The 18341-nt window shown below is 44.3% G+C and overlaps 1 long non-coding RNA gene across 1 annotated transcript in view; it reads right to left on the minus strand.

The window, feature by feature from the left end:
* Positions 1-6059: 6059 nt before the first annotated feature.
* Positions 6060-18341, minus strand: part of LOC118246390 (uncharacterized) — a 76170-nt gene continuing 63888 nt past the window's right edge. Inside the window, exons 2-5 of the long non-coding RNA XR_004778151.2 lie at positions 17732-17974; positions 15111-15222; positions 8980-9184; positions 6060-7469 (exon numbers count right to left, since the gene is read on the minus strand). This is a non-coding gene — a long non-coding RNA (uncharacterized LOC118246390). The remainder of the gene's footprint in view (positions 7470-8979; positions 9185-15110; positions 15223-17731; positions 17975-18341) is intronic.

An 18341-nucleotide genomic window follows, 5' to 3' on the forward strand; every position in this document is an offset into this window, starting at 1 on the left:
GGGATGTTGTTGGCTCAAAGTGGAAAACTTTTCACAGAAGTGAGCCCAAGAATGTAGGGCCCCAGTCCCAGCAGGCAGGGCTTTCCCTGGAAGAGAGGGATGGAGAAATGAAGGGAGGGGGCTCCCACGGGGGCCATTTTGGGTAGAATTAGTGGTGCCCCCCCGAGCAGTTCATGTGTCTCCTCACTCAGCTTCTGTGGGTCTCATCTGCTCCCAAACACTGCATCAGGACCAGCCATAGCCTCACTGGGGTCAGGCCTCCACTTGGCTGCGTTCCGTCCTGGAGCACCTCAGAGCTGCTGTGCTGAGTAACCTCTTCCATGGCACGACCACTAAACCCTTGAGTCCTTACTCAACCAGTGGGCTCTCATTTAGGGATCAGATTTAGTATCCAAATGATCCTATAAACACAGCTATGGAACAGGAGCTGCAATCTATTTAGCAAGGTCTGTTTTCATGTATGTTCATTGGTGAGTTGGGATCAGAGTGGGTGTAGGTCCTGGGGATGGGTGACTGGAGTTAGCAAAGAAGAAAGAGGTGTGGGTGGATGGAGTAACATTTCAAAACAGAAGGTGAATTCACAACTCTGTTTCTAACTGGTGTACGGTAATACTCCTGCTACAATGATATATGGGGTCTGGAAAAGTGAATAAATTGTCTTTAAAAACCCAGTTTAATTGAGGGAATAGAGCAGAGACAGCAATGCAGGAAGGATAAATTAATTCACTCAATATTATTTGTCAACATACCAACTTCCCCGCCTTTATAAGCACTGCAATAGTTCTGTCATCCAATGCAGGCACACAACATGTCAACTAATGGGGACACTGCTGCTGGGGAGGCTCTTGGACAAGGTCAGCAATAGCCAGACCATATACTTAAATGTTTTCTGCAGAAGCAGGTTCATTTGTAACCTGGGCACTGGGACTACCCAGCCTCCAGCCCAATGTGTGTATTTTGGCGCCAGCCTTCCTCTTCTGAGGCTCTGCTCCTCACCTAGGCTGTGTATGTAGCCAAGTCTGTGCTCTGCAAAAGGCAATCAGTGACGTTACTGTGGTCTGCTGACCAGGGGTACTGTCTAACAGTTGTTCTGAGTGCACTGCAGGTTACATGCATGTTAACCGCCATTTTGACTTTGGGGAGGCCTGTAACCTACATCAGATGGTGGGCTGGGATATTTGTAGGCTTGCCCAAGAGCTTATCATGTTCAGCACTACTGAAAGCCATGGGAATGGGGTACCCAAATCCCTTTGGTGCTGTTACCATCCCCATCCAGCTTTTCTCAGCCATGCCTGTAACCTGTCCACCACCAGCATTGCTGGGTGTCTGTGCCCATGTGCTCTAAGTGCCTTGCTTTAGAAACAACTGAAGGGCATTGCCTCCTGTGCTGCAAAGCATGCACATTGTCTTTGTGCTTAAACTCACCAATGGGTGCAGCCAGAAATCAGGCCTTGGGAACTCCGATTTTGACTCCGACACCGTCTGATGAGCTGAGTCCTGCCCTTGACAGCCCAGAGCTGCCGCTCGCCCTCCTGGAGGTGAGGTGACCCTGGTTGGGCGGGTCACACACCCACACCATCAAGCCCTCCCAAACGTATGCGGTGCATCATCACCTTTGTGCTACTCCCAGCTGAACAGAGAGAGGACTTCACCTCCCCTTCTTGTATCAGAAAGGTCAGCCCCAGCACAGACTGCCTTTTCTTTTAAAGCCATTAAAAGGATTTTACATCATAAAATGCTGTAATAGCAATGCAATTAATGACTCTTTAGAAGCATTCAGAGATTACTGGCTCTTGGTGCAGTAAATAGAAAGCAGTGAGGTTCTGTAGTTCATTTCCAAACAGGTGAGTGGGAACTCTGAAAGCAGCAGCGATTAGTGTGTCTGCAGGTCTGGTTTCTCCTTTCCCTGAAGTGAAGGTAGGCGTTAGTCTGAGGTGTGCAACATCAACATCATGCCTGATATAAGATTTGCCAATGTTCGTTTGTTGCTTTCTACTCTTTAGCAATCAAACAGAAACTTTTCAGCTGGTACCTTCTGGGTGACAAGGTTTGAGAAATAACCTTTCGGTCACTATTGCAGCATTGTGAAAATATTCTTAGGTGATAAGACAGCTGCATCCCATGAGTAGAGCTCATTATCGCAGTGCAACCTATGTTCCCTGGTATGGTTCAGAGAGTTTGTTACCAAAAATGTACATTACTTCTCTGGGTGGTAGTGTATACACTGCAAGAAAAATGCTCCAGATGGAGCTGCTCAAACTTACATTAGCATATTTGCCTGTTATAGAAACCTTTAAACTTAGTTCTGCTTAAGCACCATTAGGGGCAAAAGCTACATTGCCTGCTGTGGCAGTGGGACTGGGTCAGTAATGCCATGTTATGATAAATAGCCTGTGTTGTATCACAAATATTGTGATTGCTCAGGAGACTGGTGACCCTCTCGTTACTTTCTGAAGCTATATTTAAGTTTCAAAATTTATGTTATTTGCCATATAAGCCATTGTAAAAATGAATATCATTGTAGTGATATATAACAGACAAAGGTATCTCTTCCTGGTGAAGCAGTGTTGAGTCTTTATATATTACCACCAAAGGAACAAACTAAGTTTTAACAACAATAGTTGGCAGTATTTCTATTAAATGGCATTAGCCAATAATTTCTAAAAAAATGCCTGTTAATTACAGCATTCAACCCTTGCAGACAGTTCTATTTTACATGAGTGCAATCCAGTTTCCAGCCATCAGCTGAAGACTGTAGCCTTTCGTTTTAGCTGAACAAGACCATATATTACCAGATTCCTTTCTGGGATAAATCTATTGTCACCATTTTTTTTTGTTTTTATTTTTTATTATTTTTGGTTTTGGTTGGTTGGTTGGTTGGTTTTAATCCTGACACTGCCAAGTAACATTCAAAAGAGACAGTTTACTCACCGCTACCTCCGGGCAGCTCATCTGACTGGTGAGTGACCTGCCAGCTCAGGTCCAGGGCAGCTGCTTAGCTCAAACACGGAGCTCTGCTGCTGCGGCTGGGCTGTCAGGGCAGCCAGCCTAGCTCCAGAGCCCAGGTGACCTGCTGTCCTCACGGCAGCCCTAACACCAGCAGCAAACTGCATGTCCGGAGGCACAGTGCTCGCACAGTGCCACATCGCACTACAGCAGCCAGCTTGGGCTGGGGACTGCTGGCGGAGCTGGGGTGGGCTGAGGAGCAGGAGCTGCCTGCTAGTTGGGACATCCAGCACATTCTGCCCGGGCATCTGGGCTGTATCGTGTGTCCCTTGAACACTGAACCCCCTTGGCATGTTCAGCAAGAGGGCTGGCACAGGGTGTGCTGCCACAGCCGTCTGCTGCTGGCCCTCAGCTGCTCGCAGGAGGTGTCTGCTGGGTTCCCAGCACATCTGGTAGACGTCATGTCATGCCACGAAGCGTTACCTTCTAGCTACACAAATGCATCCTAGAAGGCACAGAGAAGGAGCAGATAAGGATAAATCTCTTGTAGGCAACCGTAACAGCGGCAGGAAAAAAGTGATATTTGTTTTGTACTTATCACTTTGACTAGCTGTAATTATTATTGCTATTGTTAGTGTTTCTATTTGCAATATCACCTGAGGCTGCCCAGCCAGCACTGGGCTCCATTGTATTCAGCACAAATGCATCCAGACCCCTCCAAAAAACTTCCAGATCAGAATGCAAGTGATGTACGATGGCAGAGAGAAGGGATAAAACCAAATGGATACAATTAGCCTAGGCACAACTTAGTCATTCTCTTCTTGGTATAATTATGAAATGGACAAAGGTAGTGCCAAATAACCTCAAATGCCCTTCTGGCCATAATTAATTATATTGCATAATAATAGTGTCAGTTTAAACATTGTTTAAAACCGATGCTTTGCTCAAAATTACTGTACAGCCACACTTATATCTTGCACAACAGACTAATACATAGCAGTGTCTTGACTTCCATTTTCTATTTCATTGTGTCCCCTGTGCATAGGAAAAGCTCTTGACCAAAGAGGAGTCAGTGGTACAGTGGTAAATAAAAGTGGGTAGATTCATCTGTCTGTGGTATAGAAGGAGCAGGTAAATACTCGAAGTGCCCAGAGTAGAAGTGGGTACAAAGGGAGTGCCCTTTGCCTGCATTTACCCTTGACTACACCACTTAGAAGAGTTGCATAATTGATACAATTGAACCACATCAGTCCTTTATTTATAGAACATAATGAAATGGTTTTCAACATCCTGGATCACGCTACATGGGTGATTGCCATATATGCATCCAAGGAGAATAAATAAAAACATTTCCCTAAGGTATTCTGTCTCTTCACCTTCTCTAGTTGCATCCCGGACTTAATTTTGAGAGAAGTTCTGTAACTAATGCAGCACGTAATCCTGTGCTGCTATTGCACACACTTTGTCCAGAGGAGAGCTGCAGTGATGCTGCCCCATAACACTGGAGGTTCACATTTCCCATGTAGAACATAAAGTGTTGTCATAGATGACGGAAGAGTGTGCACGTAGCTATACATATTGCAAACTGCTTAACACAGACCCCCACATTGTACTGAAGTTACTCCTTTTTTTAAAACTTTGTTAGCTTATATTTGACATAAATCTGGCTTGCCTAGAAAGCAGGCGGGCTCAAGCTCAAAAAAAAAAAAAAAGCTGTGGCATATGATAGTTGCTTTCAGTGATGGAAATGAAAGTGAGTCATGAAGCGGTCCCCTGATAAACACAAATGGCATAGATAATCTGAGCCCACCGTTTGAGCCGCAGGCTCCTGCACCAGCTTGTGCTTGTGATGATCATAGAATCACAGAATCATTAAGGTTGGAAAAGACCTTCAAGATCATCTGGTCCAACCACCACCCTACTGCCAATGTCACCCACAAAACCATGTCTCTCATTACTGCACCTTGCACTGTGATCACCATCCAAGGACAAGTGTGGTCTACAACAGAAGCATGAGCATCAGGTAGCACTGAGAAAGGATTACTATAAAAGTTATAAAAAATAAAACACTGCCATTATTTCATCTTTTTTTTTCTATCATTGGAAAAATATGGATAATTCAGAAGTATTTCTCTTGCTGGCTGTTTTGTCCATCTTTACATGATGTTCTACTATTCCTATTGCATCATTTGAACTTGGCCTTTACTTATGATGCTACATTTTTTTATGTATACACTTTATAATTAGAACTACTAATTGCAAGCTTGCTTGTTGCCTTTAGTTGATTTTCCAGAGCATTACTTGCAAAAAGATCACAATTACTCAGTTCTTTTCAATTGCTCAGTGAGTATTTTCATACATAGAAACCAGGACTAGGTGTTTAACTTACTGTGTTTCTAAGCTTTAGACTGTGCCCATCTGGTGTGCAGAAATGATCTGCATCAAAAATTTAATCTTTTCTGAGGTGTTTAAGTTCTCTTCTCATAATCCTTTTTTTTTTTTTTCCAAATAAAATTAAAAAAAAATCACATCAGACATACCGAGGGAGTCCTGCACTAGCTGTTACATTAGATTTTAATTGTTTGGGGTTTTTCTGACATGTATAACTCTAGCCCAGACATATTGTCGTATTCTTGATACGTTTGGGAAAAACAGCACACAAAAAATATCCATACAGTTTAATCATTCTGCAAGAAAGAGCTAGTCATTTCCATATACATGCTGCAAACTTAAATACAATGGTCCCATTTTATCATTTGTTATTTCAACTTTGCTGATGATTCAGTGGTGTTATTCCAGTGCAAAACTGGAGTAACGCAGCAGTGAATCAGGCTCATTGGCTCTTCATCTTGCTATCTAAAATGAGGATCCACCTACAGGTAAAATACTATCATATTGCAAGTATCTCACAGACTGCAATCTGTTCTGGCTTGTCAGATCTTCATCGGTAAAGGATTGCATATGTTCAAAATTAAAGCACACGCTGAATGTTGTTTTAGTCAATGGGAATACTCGTGAACAAGATGAGCTGGTTTTGGCTTTTCTAATGACAGATCACTCCAATGAAAAATATCAGAGCATACAGTTACTTTTTTTCTTTTTTTTTAATTGCTGATGTTTTCATTACCTGCGGCTGCCACGGATGGAGAAAGCAGCACCTCCACCACTTTTCCAAGCAGGCTGCAAGTTGTAGGGCCAGCTCCCTTCTGGGGATGGGGCGTGCAGCCTCTGCACCAGCCAGAGGAGTTGCTGGGTGTGCAGTGAGCTCAGTGACGCTCTGACAGCAAGAGGCAGTGACTCTCTCCTGTCACCACACTCTGATGTTGGTGACAGCTCCAAGGAGACACCTCCAAGTGTGTTCTTGCAGCAGTGGGAGTTACATCAGACACTACAGCTATTTTATTGGCAGCCACGAGCTCAGCTTCACTGCACTTTGGTAAAACCTCAATGGCAAATAACACTAGAAAGTGCATATAAGTGAAATCAGCATATTCTTTCAGTATGAGTAGTTCATGATTTATTAAACAGTCTGTAATCAAACTGCCAAATAACTTCCCCCTTCCCTTTTGTCATTCCAAGCTTGTTCCTTTCCAAAGGCAGTCTTAAGGGGCATCCCACAGAAATCTGCATTCAGCCATGTCTGCAGATGTAGCCCTCCCCCACTTGCACAAACATACATTTAGCTCTCGTGCACCTTGTGCTTGAGCTGATTAATAAATAGATCCCAGGTATATGATGATCCTGATACGCTTGGCAGGAAACAGCCAAATGCCTGTTGGTTTGAGCAACAGCTATCACAGGGAACCTGAGCAATTAATTGAGTGTATAGATTTGTTTGCATGGTGGGGGGAATTACCAAGGTGAGCTGCCTGTGGCACACTGAGGGGCGGGGAGAGGGGCTCTACTGTGCCCCCAAGGATTGCACTGGGAACACAACTGGAAAAGCTCTTTTGTTTCCACCACATGGCAACAGCATCACCTTGGGTAGTTGCCGCAAGCACCCAGCGAGGCCTCGGACCCATGGCTTTGCCCAGCATGGCTCAGATCTCCACACTTGACCTGCTCACGGCACGAGTGGTGTCGTGTCACACAGGCTGCAGTCTTCAGGGTGACATCAACACTGAGACATCACCGCTGTGCTTCGCTGAATTAGCACAAGCTTTTTCACCCTGTTAAAGGCTTTGTCTTTTGGTCTTCAACCTGTAATCAACCCAGGTGTTAGCAGGTGAAAGTTGGCACTGTCTGCTGGCATTCAGCTGGAAGGAGCTGATGGCATCAGGGTGCAGTGACAACTGGGTGACACCATAAAAAGAGCGGCAAGTTGTTGGCAATCCCAGTAGAGAGGGAAGGGGGGGCCGTGACCTGCCACTCCCCTGCCGAAGGCACAGCCTTGGTGGCAAGGTTTGGCTGCAGCAGATGGGAGATAAGCAGTGTGTGTAATTGCACTGCACAGCTTTCAGGAGCAGAGTGAAGGCTTCATTCTGCAGTGACACCCAGCCTCTACCACCACGGATCAGTTGTCACTGTCAAAGAGACACCAGGTGAACCCAGGAAAAGTGAAACATCATGCGAAAAAATGAAGAATAAACCAGAAAGACAGAACCTTACATTAACACTAATGTAAACACTGTTCTATTAAAAATTGTCAGCCTAGTTTTTATCTTGTAGCAGAGAGATTGTTTTTGAGAACATATGCAGAGTGAAATGAATTCATAAACCTCTGTACCAGGTGCAATCATTAGTCAGTAAATGAATTACACATAATTATCTGCTTTGTATTTAATTCACTTGGCTTCCAGTTTCTTACTCTTCATACAGTGAAACTCTCTCTCTCTCTCTCACACAAACACACTCTCCATGGGCAAGGAGGTTTTGGAGGGCTGCCATCATCCTGACTCATGAATCAGACTCCATGATTTGAATGATATTTATCTAAGCCTGCAAACAAAGAAGATGGCTATGTGTCCAATGAGAGAATAATTATTGTTATTATGTTTATAGAGCAACAAAGTCGGGAGTTAGGACCCCGGGGGAAAGGCGGCAGGAAGGGCGAGCTGGGCAGAGGCAGGAGGCTGTAGGCAGTGTTTCAGTGCAGGCATGTGCCAGGGCCCTCGCAGGGTTCCCTGCCTGTGAGTCACCTCTGCCAGGAATCGCCCAGCGGCCAAGGCGGGTGGCGAGGTGATGCCTGCCTCAGCGGGGACGCTCGCCGGGAGCTGCAGGACCACCTCCCCGAGATACCAGGACAACGCAGGGCCTGCGAGGGCAGTGGCTGGAGGAGTTGGGGTTGGCGCAGAGCATCCTAGCCAGCTCCACCACTGCGAGGCTGAGGACTGAGGATGGGGATGTGCCGGTCTGCAGTAAGTCAGCCCTGGCTGTGCCAGGTAGCAGAGCTGAGCAGCAGCCTCCTGCTTGCAGTAAATGTTGTGTATTTTTTTCTTTGCAGAAGCCAGCCGTGCACTAATATCCACAACTACTTTATTTTAACTAAACTAGAAAGAAAGGGAAAAAAATCCGTAAAAATCCGAAAAAGCTTCCTTTGCAAGTAACACAGCTCCTGCCACAGCAAGTCGCTTAGAAATAGAAATGTCCCTTGGCATGGCATTTGGGCTCACCTTGCTCCATGACCTCAGTGCATGCTTGGGCAGAGGAGCCCTGCTCCTCTGCCTGGGAGAGCTCGGGACACTGTGACAGTGGCAGATCCTTGCGTGACCCAGGCTTGCTGCTGCCAGGTCAACGCTCTGTGTCCTTACAGAGGGCAGTGACAGAGGAGACTTTACCTATTAGGGCAGTCTGTAGTAGGCAGTGAGCTTGGAAAAACCGGTAATTTGAACCCTATGTTTCTAAAATGCACCTGCCACTCTAAATCCTCATCCTGCCTGGAACTTGTTAGAGCCTCCTGAATTTAGAGGGCACCCCATGCCATGCCAGGAAGGGGACCTCAGGTGGCTGATGTGTGGCTGTCTCCAAGGCACACACCTGCACAAGGCTCAGGCACGTTTCTTGCTGGGCTCCTGAACACAGGCCAGGTCTCACCTGTGTTCATGGCTGACTCCTGCTGCATCTGTACAGCACGACAACAACTGGTAGCTTTCCTTTGTCTTGGCACCGCCAAGCAACAGCCCTGGTCATCACAGCCACAGCTCTGTCTGGAGATCTCAGAGAAGAATGCCAGCCTCTGGAAATGGTTTGGTTTGTGGTTCAAGGACACAGCCAACCATCGTAAAGGCAAGCAGCACTCCTGTTGAGAGAATCAGAGCAAGTGTTATTTACCTTCAATAACTCAGGTTTAGATGGTAAAGTCTGAGCCACCTCGCAACTATCTCTAATCACCTTTAGGTTAACAACACACAGCCAGGGAGACAGCAGGACAAACAGTTGAAGTTACCTGGCAATAACAATGAACTTAGAAGAAATCCTACATGAGGAATAAACCATCCTGGTTTTGCTCTACTAAGGTCAGTGTGAAACACTTCCAAATTTAGCCCTTGTTATTGGAAGGGAGGCAAAACCAATAGTCTGCATGATAATCAATGCTTCAAAAATACCACTAAAAATAGAAAATAAATTACTTGATGTTACTTCCAGTCAGCCCACTTTTAGAAACAAGTTTTATCTTGCTAGATGTTTTAACTGATGAATAAATCCATGTTAATATCCCGGGAAGAAACATGGAAAGGCTTTGACTAAGGAATTATTGCCAATGGAATGATATGAAATGATACTTTGGATCACAAAGCATTCCTTTGGGGATGTGTATTGCAAGTGCTGGCTTTTATAAACTGTAGTAAATCTTCCTTACTTAATTCCCTCTTCAGAGTAACTTAAATTTTCTGGAGAAGGTTGATAGAAAACATCTATGTGCCAACATTAACAGCCCAGAGGAAAAAAAAAAAATATCTTTTATATGAGAGCAATCGAAAATATTGCTGAGACGATACTGGCCACAACAGGAGAAAATGTGTTTTTACAGGCTTTTGGTAAAGTCTGGGTGTCCTGGACCAGGGCTGCCTTGATCCCACAAAACTGGTGCATAGCCTTGAGAAAGCCAGTCCAGCTCTCAGTGCTGCAGTCTGCCTCACCGCAGCAGCGATGCGGCACTGGCTGCCTCCCCGCTGACCTGGGAGAACAAGAGGACATCGCACTGGTTACCCAGACTCATGGCACTTCTTGGCCTGTATTTACCACTGAGGACTGCTGATCCTGTTGAAGATCATTTTTTAGAATGGAAAAGGACCTCCTGGAGGGACAGTCCTCTCACCCTCCAAATAAACAATCAGTTGGCCTAATAAAAATATTACTGGTCCGCACAAGTTTGGTCTACAAGGCATTTTTAAGATCCTTGGATGGAGGAGGTGAACAAAACCATACAGTATATTATCAGGTGGGTAGAGAAATAGCTGAGCACAAGACTTCATAAATAATATTGCATACAGAGCAGTTTCTGCATCTCCCGCTCCCCCCTCACTAATACATATAGGCGTTATTATTAGAGGGGAAAAAGTCAGACAGTGCCCACACTCACATGACAAGGGCTCTGCTGTTTACAGTCCCAGAGAAATAATGCCGTGAACTATGGGACCAACGAGAATGCCGTAAATACTTCTCTCTGAGCTGGCTGACAGAAAACAGTCAGAAGTACAGAGCTATAAATTGCTGCTTCATTATAATCACTGCATTTGGAACACCTGTTCCAGCACACCTTGGGGCTGTTGCTGGACATAACGTGCCTTTATTTTTTTTTATTTTATTTTAATTTTTTATTTTAATTTTTAAACACAGATGGCAGCTGGCTTTGTACATGTGAACATGGCCATATTGTCACATGCACCACAAGACCACAGAGCAGTCATGCTCTTCACTGTCAAACCCAAGGAGGTTTCTGAAAAATGTGGTTCTGCAGTTGCCTGGTCTGACTGAGCACACATGGCAAGGCTCAGGCACTGCGTAACACGGCTGTGCAGCCGGCACCCATCCAAACATCGCAGAGCATGGGCAAAGCAAGTTCAGGGCTGTCTGCACCTGTCTGGAGAGATGTATTTTTTCAGCACAGTACGTGGACTTAGAATCAGGTCCTTTTCCAGTGTGAAGTCTGTCACAAGGTAGTGATCTTGGCACAAGACCAGCAAGGAAAAAAAATATTTCAAATTTTGAGAGAGGAATTTTGCACAATTTACAAACTATTTGATGTTAACAAAGTTCTAAACTGGAGTCAGTGACAAAGGAGCGCAGGTTCAGCAGGAGAGTTTTGAGATAAGCCTTACAGTCGCTGGACTTTTTGAGTTACACCAGTGAAGCTAGACTAGTATTTTATGGGATGATTAATAGTCTGTGCTTGCTGGGCTTTTACTAGTTTTTGGTAAAGATACTCAAGCAATATAGAATAGGAATATTGTTTACCAGCCCTGGGAAGATTACACTGCTGGGCCATGTTCTTGTGTGCTTTGGACGGCTCAGAGGGGGACAGGGAGAAGGAGGAGAAAGAACCACATCCTCCTCTAGATCACAAATCATGTTTGTTTGTACCTGAAGGACCATAAATTGATCTGTTTGCAGAGTACTGGCCTGTAGCCTGGGAACTTCCATTAAAAGATGTAGCTCTACTGCGCTGCACCTCTCAGTGTCAGAAGTGGCATCTTCAGCATGCAAAGAAAAGCTTTAAGACCATGCTTGTGGTAAAGAGGAAACACCCTGATGAATCTGACAGCAGAGTTCACCAGGGCTTTCCCATGGGACGCTGAGGTATTTTCTCCCTTGACATTGCAGCACGCTGTGGCTCCCAGCTTTTATTATTCCATTCTGTCCTGTTGCACCAGCCTTGCTTTGGCATGAATATATGAATTCGTAGTTTGGGGATGTGATCTAGCACTGACCTTGTGAGGTTCTTCACACACACATAAAGAATCCTCTGGAGCCAGGGAGAATTTGGCTCTACAAGCTAATGGCAGGACAGGTCATGTCCTTTATGTCCCGGGCACAGGAGATCTGCCTGCATGCCCACAGTCCCAGACCTTCCCAGCCTCATTCTGTCTGCTGTGATGGAGGAGTCATAACCTGGGCTCCCACGAACAGCTTTGTGGTGTGACCGGGCTCTGTGAGGCCATGGAAATGAGTCCTCCAGCACAGCTAATGGGCACAGCAGTGAAATACCACCTTTTCTGAAGAACCCACTCCTGCCCATGCTTTCTGCCACCCCGTGCCAAAGTAATGAACTAACCTCATTTACAATTGTTTTGCTTGACATATGGGTCCCAGATAGTGAGGAAGAGCTAAGAGAAGGCCAGTTTAACTCAATATGGGGAAGTCCCTACTGCACTGGGTGTGGGTATATACTGGTGAGCTTGGCTCTACAAGAGGGAAAAGGACAAAGGGACAGCCAAAGAGAGGAGAAAAGCTGAGCTGGGAGGGAGGGGCAGAGGAAGATTTTGTGTGCGCCTGGGAAGGAAACAATGGGACAAGGGGAAGGAATTAAAAGAACCACATCCTTCTCTGCATCACACCCCTGCAGTTTAAGTTACTCCCTCATGCTGGACCAACCCGTAGCGCCTAACATTGCTCCCCTGTGACTGCTGTGGTAAAGCTCTGTCCCATCAGATGTGTCTCGACTAGGGACCATGAGGCCACCAATGCTCTTAGCATGGCAGATCAGACCTCCCTCCTTTATGATGACATTTTGGCATGTCCCGCTACTCTCACTAGCCTATCCCAAGCCCCTGCACCTAAGCTCAAGTGCAACAATTTGTAACATAAGCCAAAACACGTTCCTCCCTCCCATCCATCTCTGACCAAGCCAACCCTGAGCCCAGCTCCCTCCAAAGCTCTCTGCAGAGCTTCCAGTCAGGACATCTTTACAACCCACCCGCCCCACTTCCCTGCAACTCCTCCTGGGGAAGAGGTCTGTGAGGAAGGGAAAAAGGCAGGACAGAATTTCCTTGCAGCTTCTTGTGCCTATTGTCCTCTCCTCTCAGCTCAACTCCCTGCTTATGGATGGCTAATTAATGACAATATTGACATTTTTTTCCATTATTCCAATATTCCATAATATAGCCATACCATTCATAATATTCATCCTTCTGCACTCTTTGAAGATTCAAAGCATTTGCAACCGTTTAGTGCTTATTTCTCCCCAAAGCTGTGCAAGGTAAGTGGGGATGTCAGTACTAGCACCCCCACCTAGCAGGTGGACCAGTCGATACAGAGGGATAAGGATTACCAGCAGCACCCTCAGCATTTGATGTCCAGTATGAGGTCTTTTGTTCTGAGCAACAGAACAGAAATAGGTCTCCTCAATTTACCATTCCCTTCAATTAACAAATGTCTGAAAGTGCCCAGCACTGAGTCAACTTAGAATAGTTTGGGTTGGAAGGGACTTTTAAAGCTCATCTTGTCCAACCCCCCTGCCATGGGCAGGGACACCTCCCACCAGACCAGGTTGCTCAAAGCCCCACACATAAATGTAGATATATAATGAATATGTATCTATATGCAATAATATATATATTATATATATACATCTCCATGAGATAGAATCAGGTTTGATTTTGCTTCAATAAGCCTTTGAATCTTGTCAAAGTATCTGTTAGAACATCTGAGGTTCCTTTTTTGGCAGGGGAACTACAAATGTCCAACTTCCCTGTCTCCAGAGACTGCAGAGGAGCTTATCCCTCCCTCAGAGCACCCATGACTGGGAGCGTTGGATTGGCATTCACTTAGGAGAAGCCTAAATCAATCTGAACACCACCATCCTCTCAGTTCTTAAAGGCCTATGGCTCTGAAGTCACACCTTAATAAACAGCACTACTGCTTGGAGAGCTTCTGTTGCTGAGAACAAGGCCAGTACGAGGGGACAGGTTACACACTTGGAAGCGTACAGAGTCCTTCAGGATTTATTTGTTCACTCCAGAGAGAAAGTGAGTCATGAGAAACCTTAAGGTGGAGCACTCAAAACAAGGAGTGTATAAATGATTAGCAAGGGAAGGTCAGCACTAGTCCTTCAAGTCTGAGCATGCCCCATTGTCGATGGTACATAAATAATACCAGCTGGATGCTTGTGGTTGTAGGAGAACAGCTATCACACTTCTAGTCTCTTACATGTCTCTGACTCATATAATATAATCAATGAGGCTGATCTCAGTTTTCTTATAAAAAGATAGTTAAAGTTACAAGAATAAAGTGGTTGATAAATAGAACTCAGTCAATAGACACAGTTTCAAGACAGAACTGCAAGCTTGACAAAAGCCAACCTTTTTTTTAAAAACAAACAAATATTTTACTACATGGAGATTCAAGCAGAGGGATGAGAGATGGACCTGAATTCCACTTGCCCTCATGCAGCAATGCAATAAATCATCCTGTCTGATAAAATCCGATTGCAGAATCTGAATTAGCACACTGATGCAAATGAATGAAAAAACACTGCATGTTTTCTTCACAGGTTGAATTTAGTGTATTTGCAGAGAACAAAAAAATCAGTGAGCAGAAACAATCAGTGATTCACTCAGAGGTATCTGACAGGATCATTGGGATCTTTTTTTTTTTTTTTCCTAAGACACACTTCTATAATATAGATTTTACAGAAAATGCTCTGGGTAGCGTGTAAGTATGCTAAATACGTTACCTCTAGATCCACTGATACTTGTGATATTGCATGATATGGCATCTAACTACTGAGTACAGCTGTTGAAAGGCTGTAGGTTCTGCTATTTTTACCAGTAGCAACTGTACTTTACTACAGGGGAATCCAAGCCACTTCTGTACTTTATTATCCAGCTGTGACTGCTCTCAGGCATTTCTGACACAAAATCTCTCATGGAGCTATTGAGCACCTTTTCCAGGTGTACTAAGCTTTTCTTCAGATACTCTCTACTAAATTGCTTATCAAAGACTTAAGTTGGACGGGTGAACTGCAACATAGAGACTGGCCAAGTCCTGAATGGTGCAGAGCAGCAGAAGCTTCTGTGGAGAGTGAAGGTATATAATCACATACCTTTATCTGGTCTTACATTAATACACACTTAAGTCATTTCACAGACATCTGTATCAGGTGCAGAGCATCAGGTGAAAAAGCAATATTTTTCAGCTTATTTCTGTTTAGAAATTCAAAAGCACAATCCTACCACAACCCAGCAGTTAGAAGCAATGTCAGGAAAAGTTATATATTTACATACCACAGACAAGATGGTCATGAGTCTGCCCTTTCCCGGGCAGCTTCTCTTGCAGATTTTCTTCCATGCAGTCACTCAAAGACACTTTGAGCCCTATATCCAAGTAGATATCTGGCTGAAATAAAAAGAAGTCACATCTGAAACTGATGTGTCAAAGAGAAAAGAGACCACAGAGATGCTAAATGTATTCATCAAACTGTGGGGAATGAGATGGATGGGGCACCCTGCACTGCTGGGCAGAGAGGACCAGCTAGAACAGGGTTGTGAGGAGCACAGAACTGTGGTTCAGTGGCTCCTGTCCCAGCTGGAATAGGACAGGTGACAACCAGATGAAGCCTGTACAAAACCTGAATGTTTGCTGGTGCTACCTGGCCCCCCTTGCTCTCAGGCAGTGGGTGGCAGGAAGGTGACACTCCTGTCCTCTGCCTCTTGAGGCAGGAGGCAAGAAGGACGTAGTTCCTGTGTGTTTGGGTAAGGAGAACATTTGGGCTTGTTGTCATATGTGCATGCTTTCCAGTCTCAGTGCTATCTCCCTTACCAACGCTTCCTTTGGGGTAATTCTCAGCTCTTCTGGGGATACTCTAGTGCTGGTGATTTACTGAACTACAGAATTAAATTGTGATTTTGAATTTTAATGAGGTTTAGCATTGTTCAGAACTGTACAAAGTTCAATTAAGTCAATTTGCATTTTTTTCTGTCTATATACACCTATAGCTACGTGTGTCTTGTCTAATAATGCATTTGTAGATGTGGCCCATATATTGCCTTAATTTGAGAATCTTAAAACGCTTCTCAAATATTAACTATGGAATATAGAAACTTTATTCTGAACCATTCTTAATCCTCAGGAGAGCTAAGATGCAGGGAAGACATATCGTCTTCTGCACAGAAGGTATATTGGGTAGGGACCCCAAAAATTCTGACATTGAGCTGGCCAAGGAGAGAGATGGGCCTCTTGCTTTGGTAACTAAATGTCAACTCCTTGTTTGTCAGACAAGTTAAAATAACACTTGTTCATGTCTGGTTTGCAGATTTATTTATCCTTTTGCTTTCTGATCAACAAAATAATAGAAAAGATATTTGAAAAAAAATCATAAAAAGCTGTGTGCAGAATGCATTATACAAACAGTAATGGATGAAATTGTGAGATAGGATTGGCAATGTCTGCATATGTGGCAGAAGGAAGCTGTACCACTGGATGGCTGCAATATCATCTTCAAGTTGTCAGACCCCTTTCTAAGCCATTACAACAAAAGTTATATGCTGAGTTTGTCCTATCTTTATCTGCCTTCTGCAATCATGTGGATATCCCCTTGTGCAGCAATACAGTTAGGGAAATGAACTAAAACCTAATTGCTTTATTTAGATAGTTGAACCTCTGAAAAGCATAAACCCTAACTTGTCTTGTAAGCGCTGCATGTGGACTAGGCTTACATATGTGCATTGCATTTTTGCCTAGAATTGTGTTGTTCTTGTGCAATTCTATGGGAACAATGAGCGCTGATATGGGCATGCAGTTTACTTATGCAGAACTAAAGTAATGACATGCGGTCTCTTGTCTTTTCTTCTTTGGGAGGTGCTACAGACGGCTGCGTTTTCAAAGCAATTGTTAGTGAAATTATGTCTGCATCCTTTTGTATGAAACAAAAGAATGAGACAAGACAAAATATGAGTTACAAACTAACAAAACAGAGGTTTGGCAGTCGCTTTAGATCACAGGAAAATGTCTCAATCCACATACATTTACATGAATAAATAACCAAATTAACTATGTAAGCGGTGCTGTGATTCTTTGTCAGTGTGATCCTCAGGCTTATGCAAAGTGTATGAATGTATGAGAGCAGACAAGCATTTTAGAGAGGAGATAGGTTACTCACATTTCCTTGCAATGAACTATACTGAAAAAGGATGTTTAAGCCTGTAAGCTCAGAATTGCTGTGCCATCATCACACAAGCACATTACTGAGACATGGCTGACTGGAAGCACAAACTTATTCTCACAGAAATCCATAACAAAAACCATGTATTTATTCCTTTTAAAAGACATGAGGAATAACCCCCAAAGCTGACCAAGCTATTTCCTTCTGTCCCCTTTGTTATTTTCTAGTATCTCTGGGCCTGAGTCAAAACCACAGCTGTCCACCCAAGCTTTCCCACTGACTTCTGTGGGGCTTGCGTGTTATCTGGCTTTGGTGCTGACCTTAGCTTGTCATCTCATCTCCCAGGCTCCCAGGAAGAGAGAAGAGCAGACCCCAAACAATGTGAGGGAAGACATTGGGTAAAGCCTGCCTGGCACAGGTTTCACTAATTGCCTTGAGACATAACTGATGGCGAGGCATGGCTTCAAAATCCAAATGAAGGAGTGATGTCTCAGCATGATATCCCATGTGTTTGAAGAGCACCAAGCTCACTGGAGCACACTACAGGGTGCTCCCATTATAGGGCACCCCCAAACCTCTGCATTATAGGAGGAATAAAAACTGAAGGCTTTGACAGTGTCAATGATTTAATAATAATAAAAAATAGAATTGTGACTGAATTTGATGCTTGCCTACAGTTCTTGTCCTCTCAACTTTGCCAACATACACTACTGTGGCATTTTTTCTAGGAAAATAGGGACGTACCTAGAAGCTGTAGCTTTCTGCTAGGACCTGCAGCCTTTTGAGCAGCTGTCTACAAGTGACTCAGGCATAAATCTTCTGTCATCCAGAATGGCACAGAGAGCATCTCTGTCATTCCCAGGCTTGCTAGCAGAACGTCAGAAAACTAATGCCATGTGTTCAGGTCCTGGCTCAGGACACATCCTTTAACCAGTGCTCTTTGTGGACCAGCAACCTTCTGTTCTGTCACCTGTGTTCCCTCCTAGCCTGTACAAAATATGTAAAGCACAAGGGAGGAAAGGTCAATGAATGCTCCATTTATTCAGTAAGGGCTTGCACATGAGATAGAATAACATGTGGCACCCACCCAGGAGTACATCAAAACACAGCTCTGCTTAAAGATGGTGGGTTTTGACTAAAGAAGTAAAATCAGGAACTAGTTAAAATTAGACGAATAAGGTAGAGTTTAATAACCACAACAGACAGTTTCTGACCATGCAGTAGTGCAGAGGTTTACATAAACACAGAAACTTTGCAGAGGCTGGCAAAGTGGCTGGCAAAAAACATGCAGGGCACATCCAGTGCTATTTTCTAAGGTAAGCAAGTGGGAGGGATGTTCGCTTCAGTAGGAAAA

Source organism: Cygnus atratus, chromosome 12, assembly GCF_013377495.2.
Source record: "Cygnus atratus isolate AKBS03 ecotype Queensland, Australia chromosome 12, CAtr_DNAZoo_HiC_assembly, whole genome shotgun sequence".
NCBI lineage: Eukaryota > Metazoa > Chordata > Aves > Anseriformes > Anatidae > Cygnus > Cygnus atratus.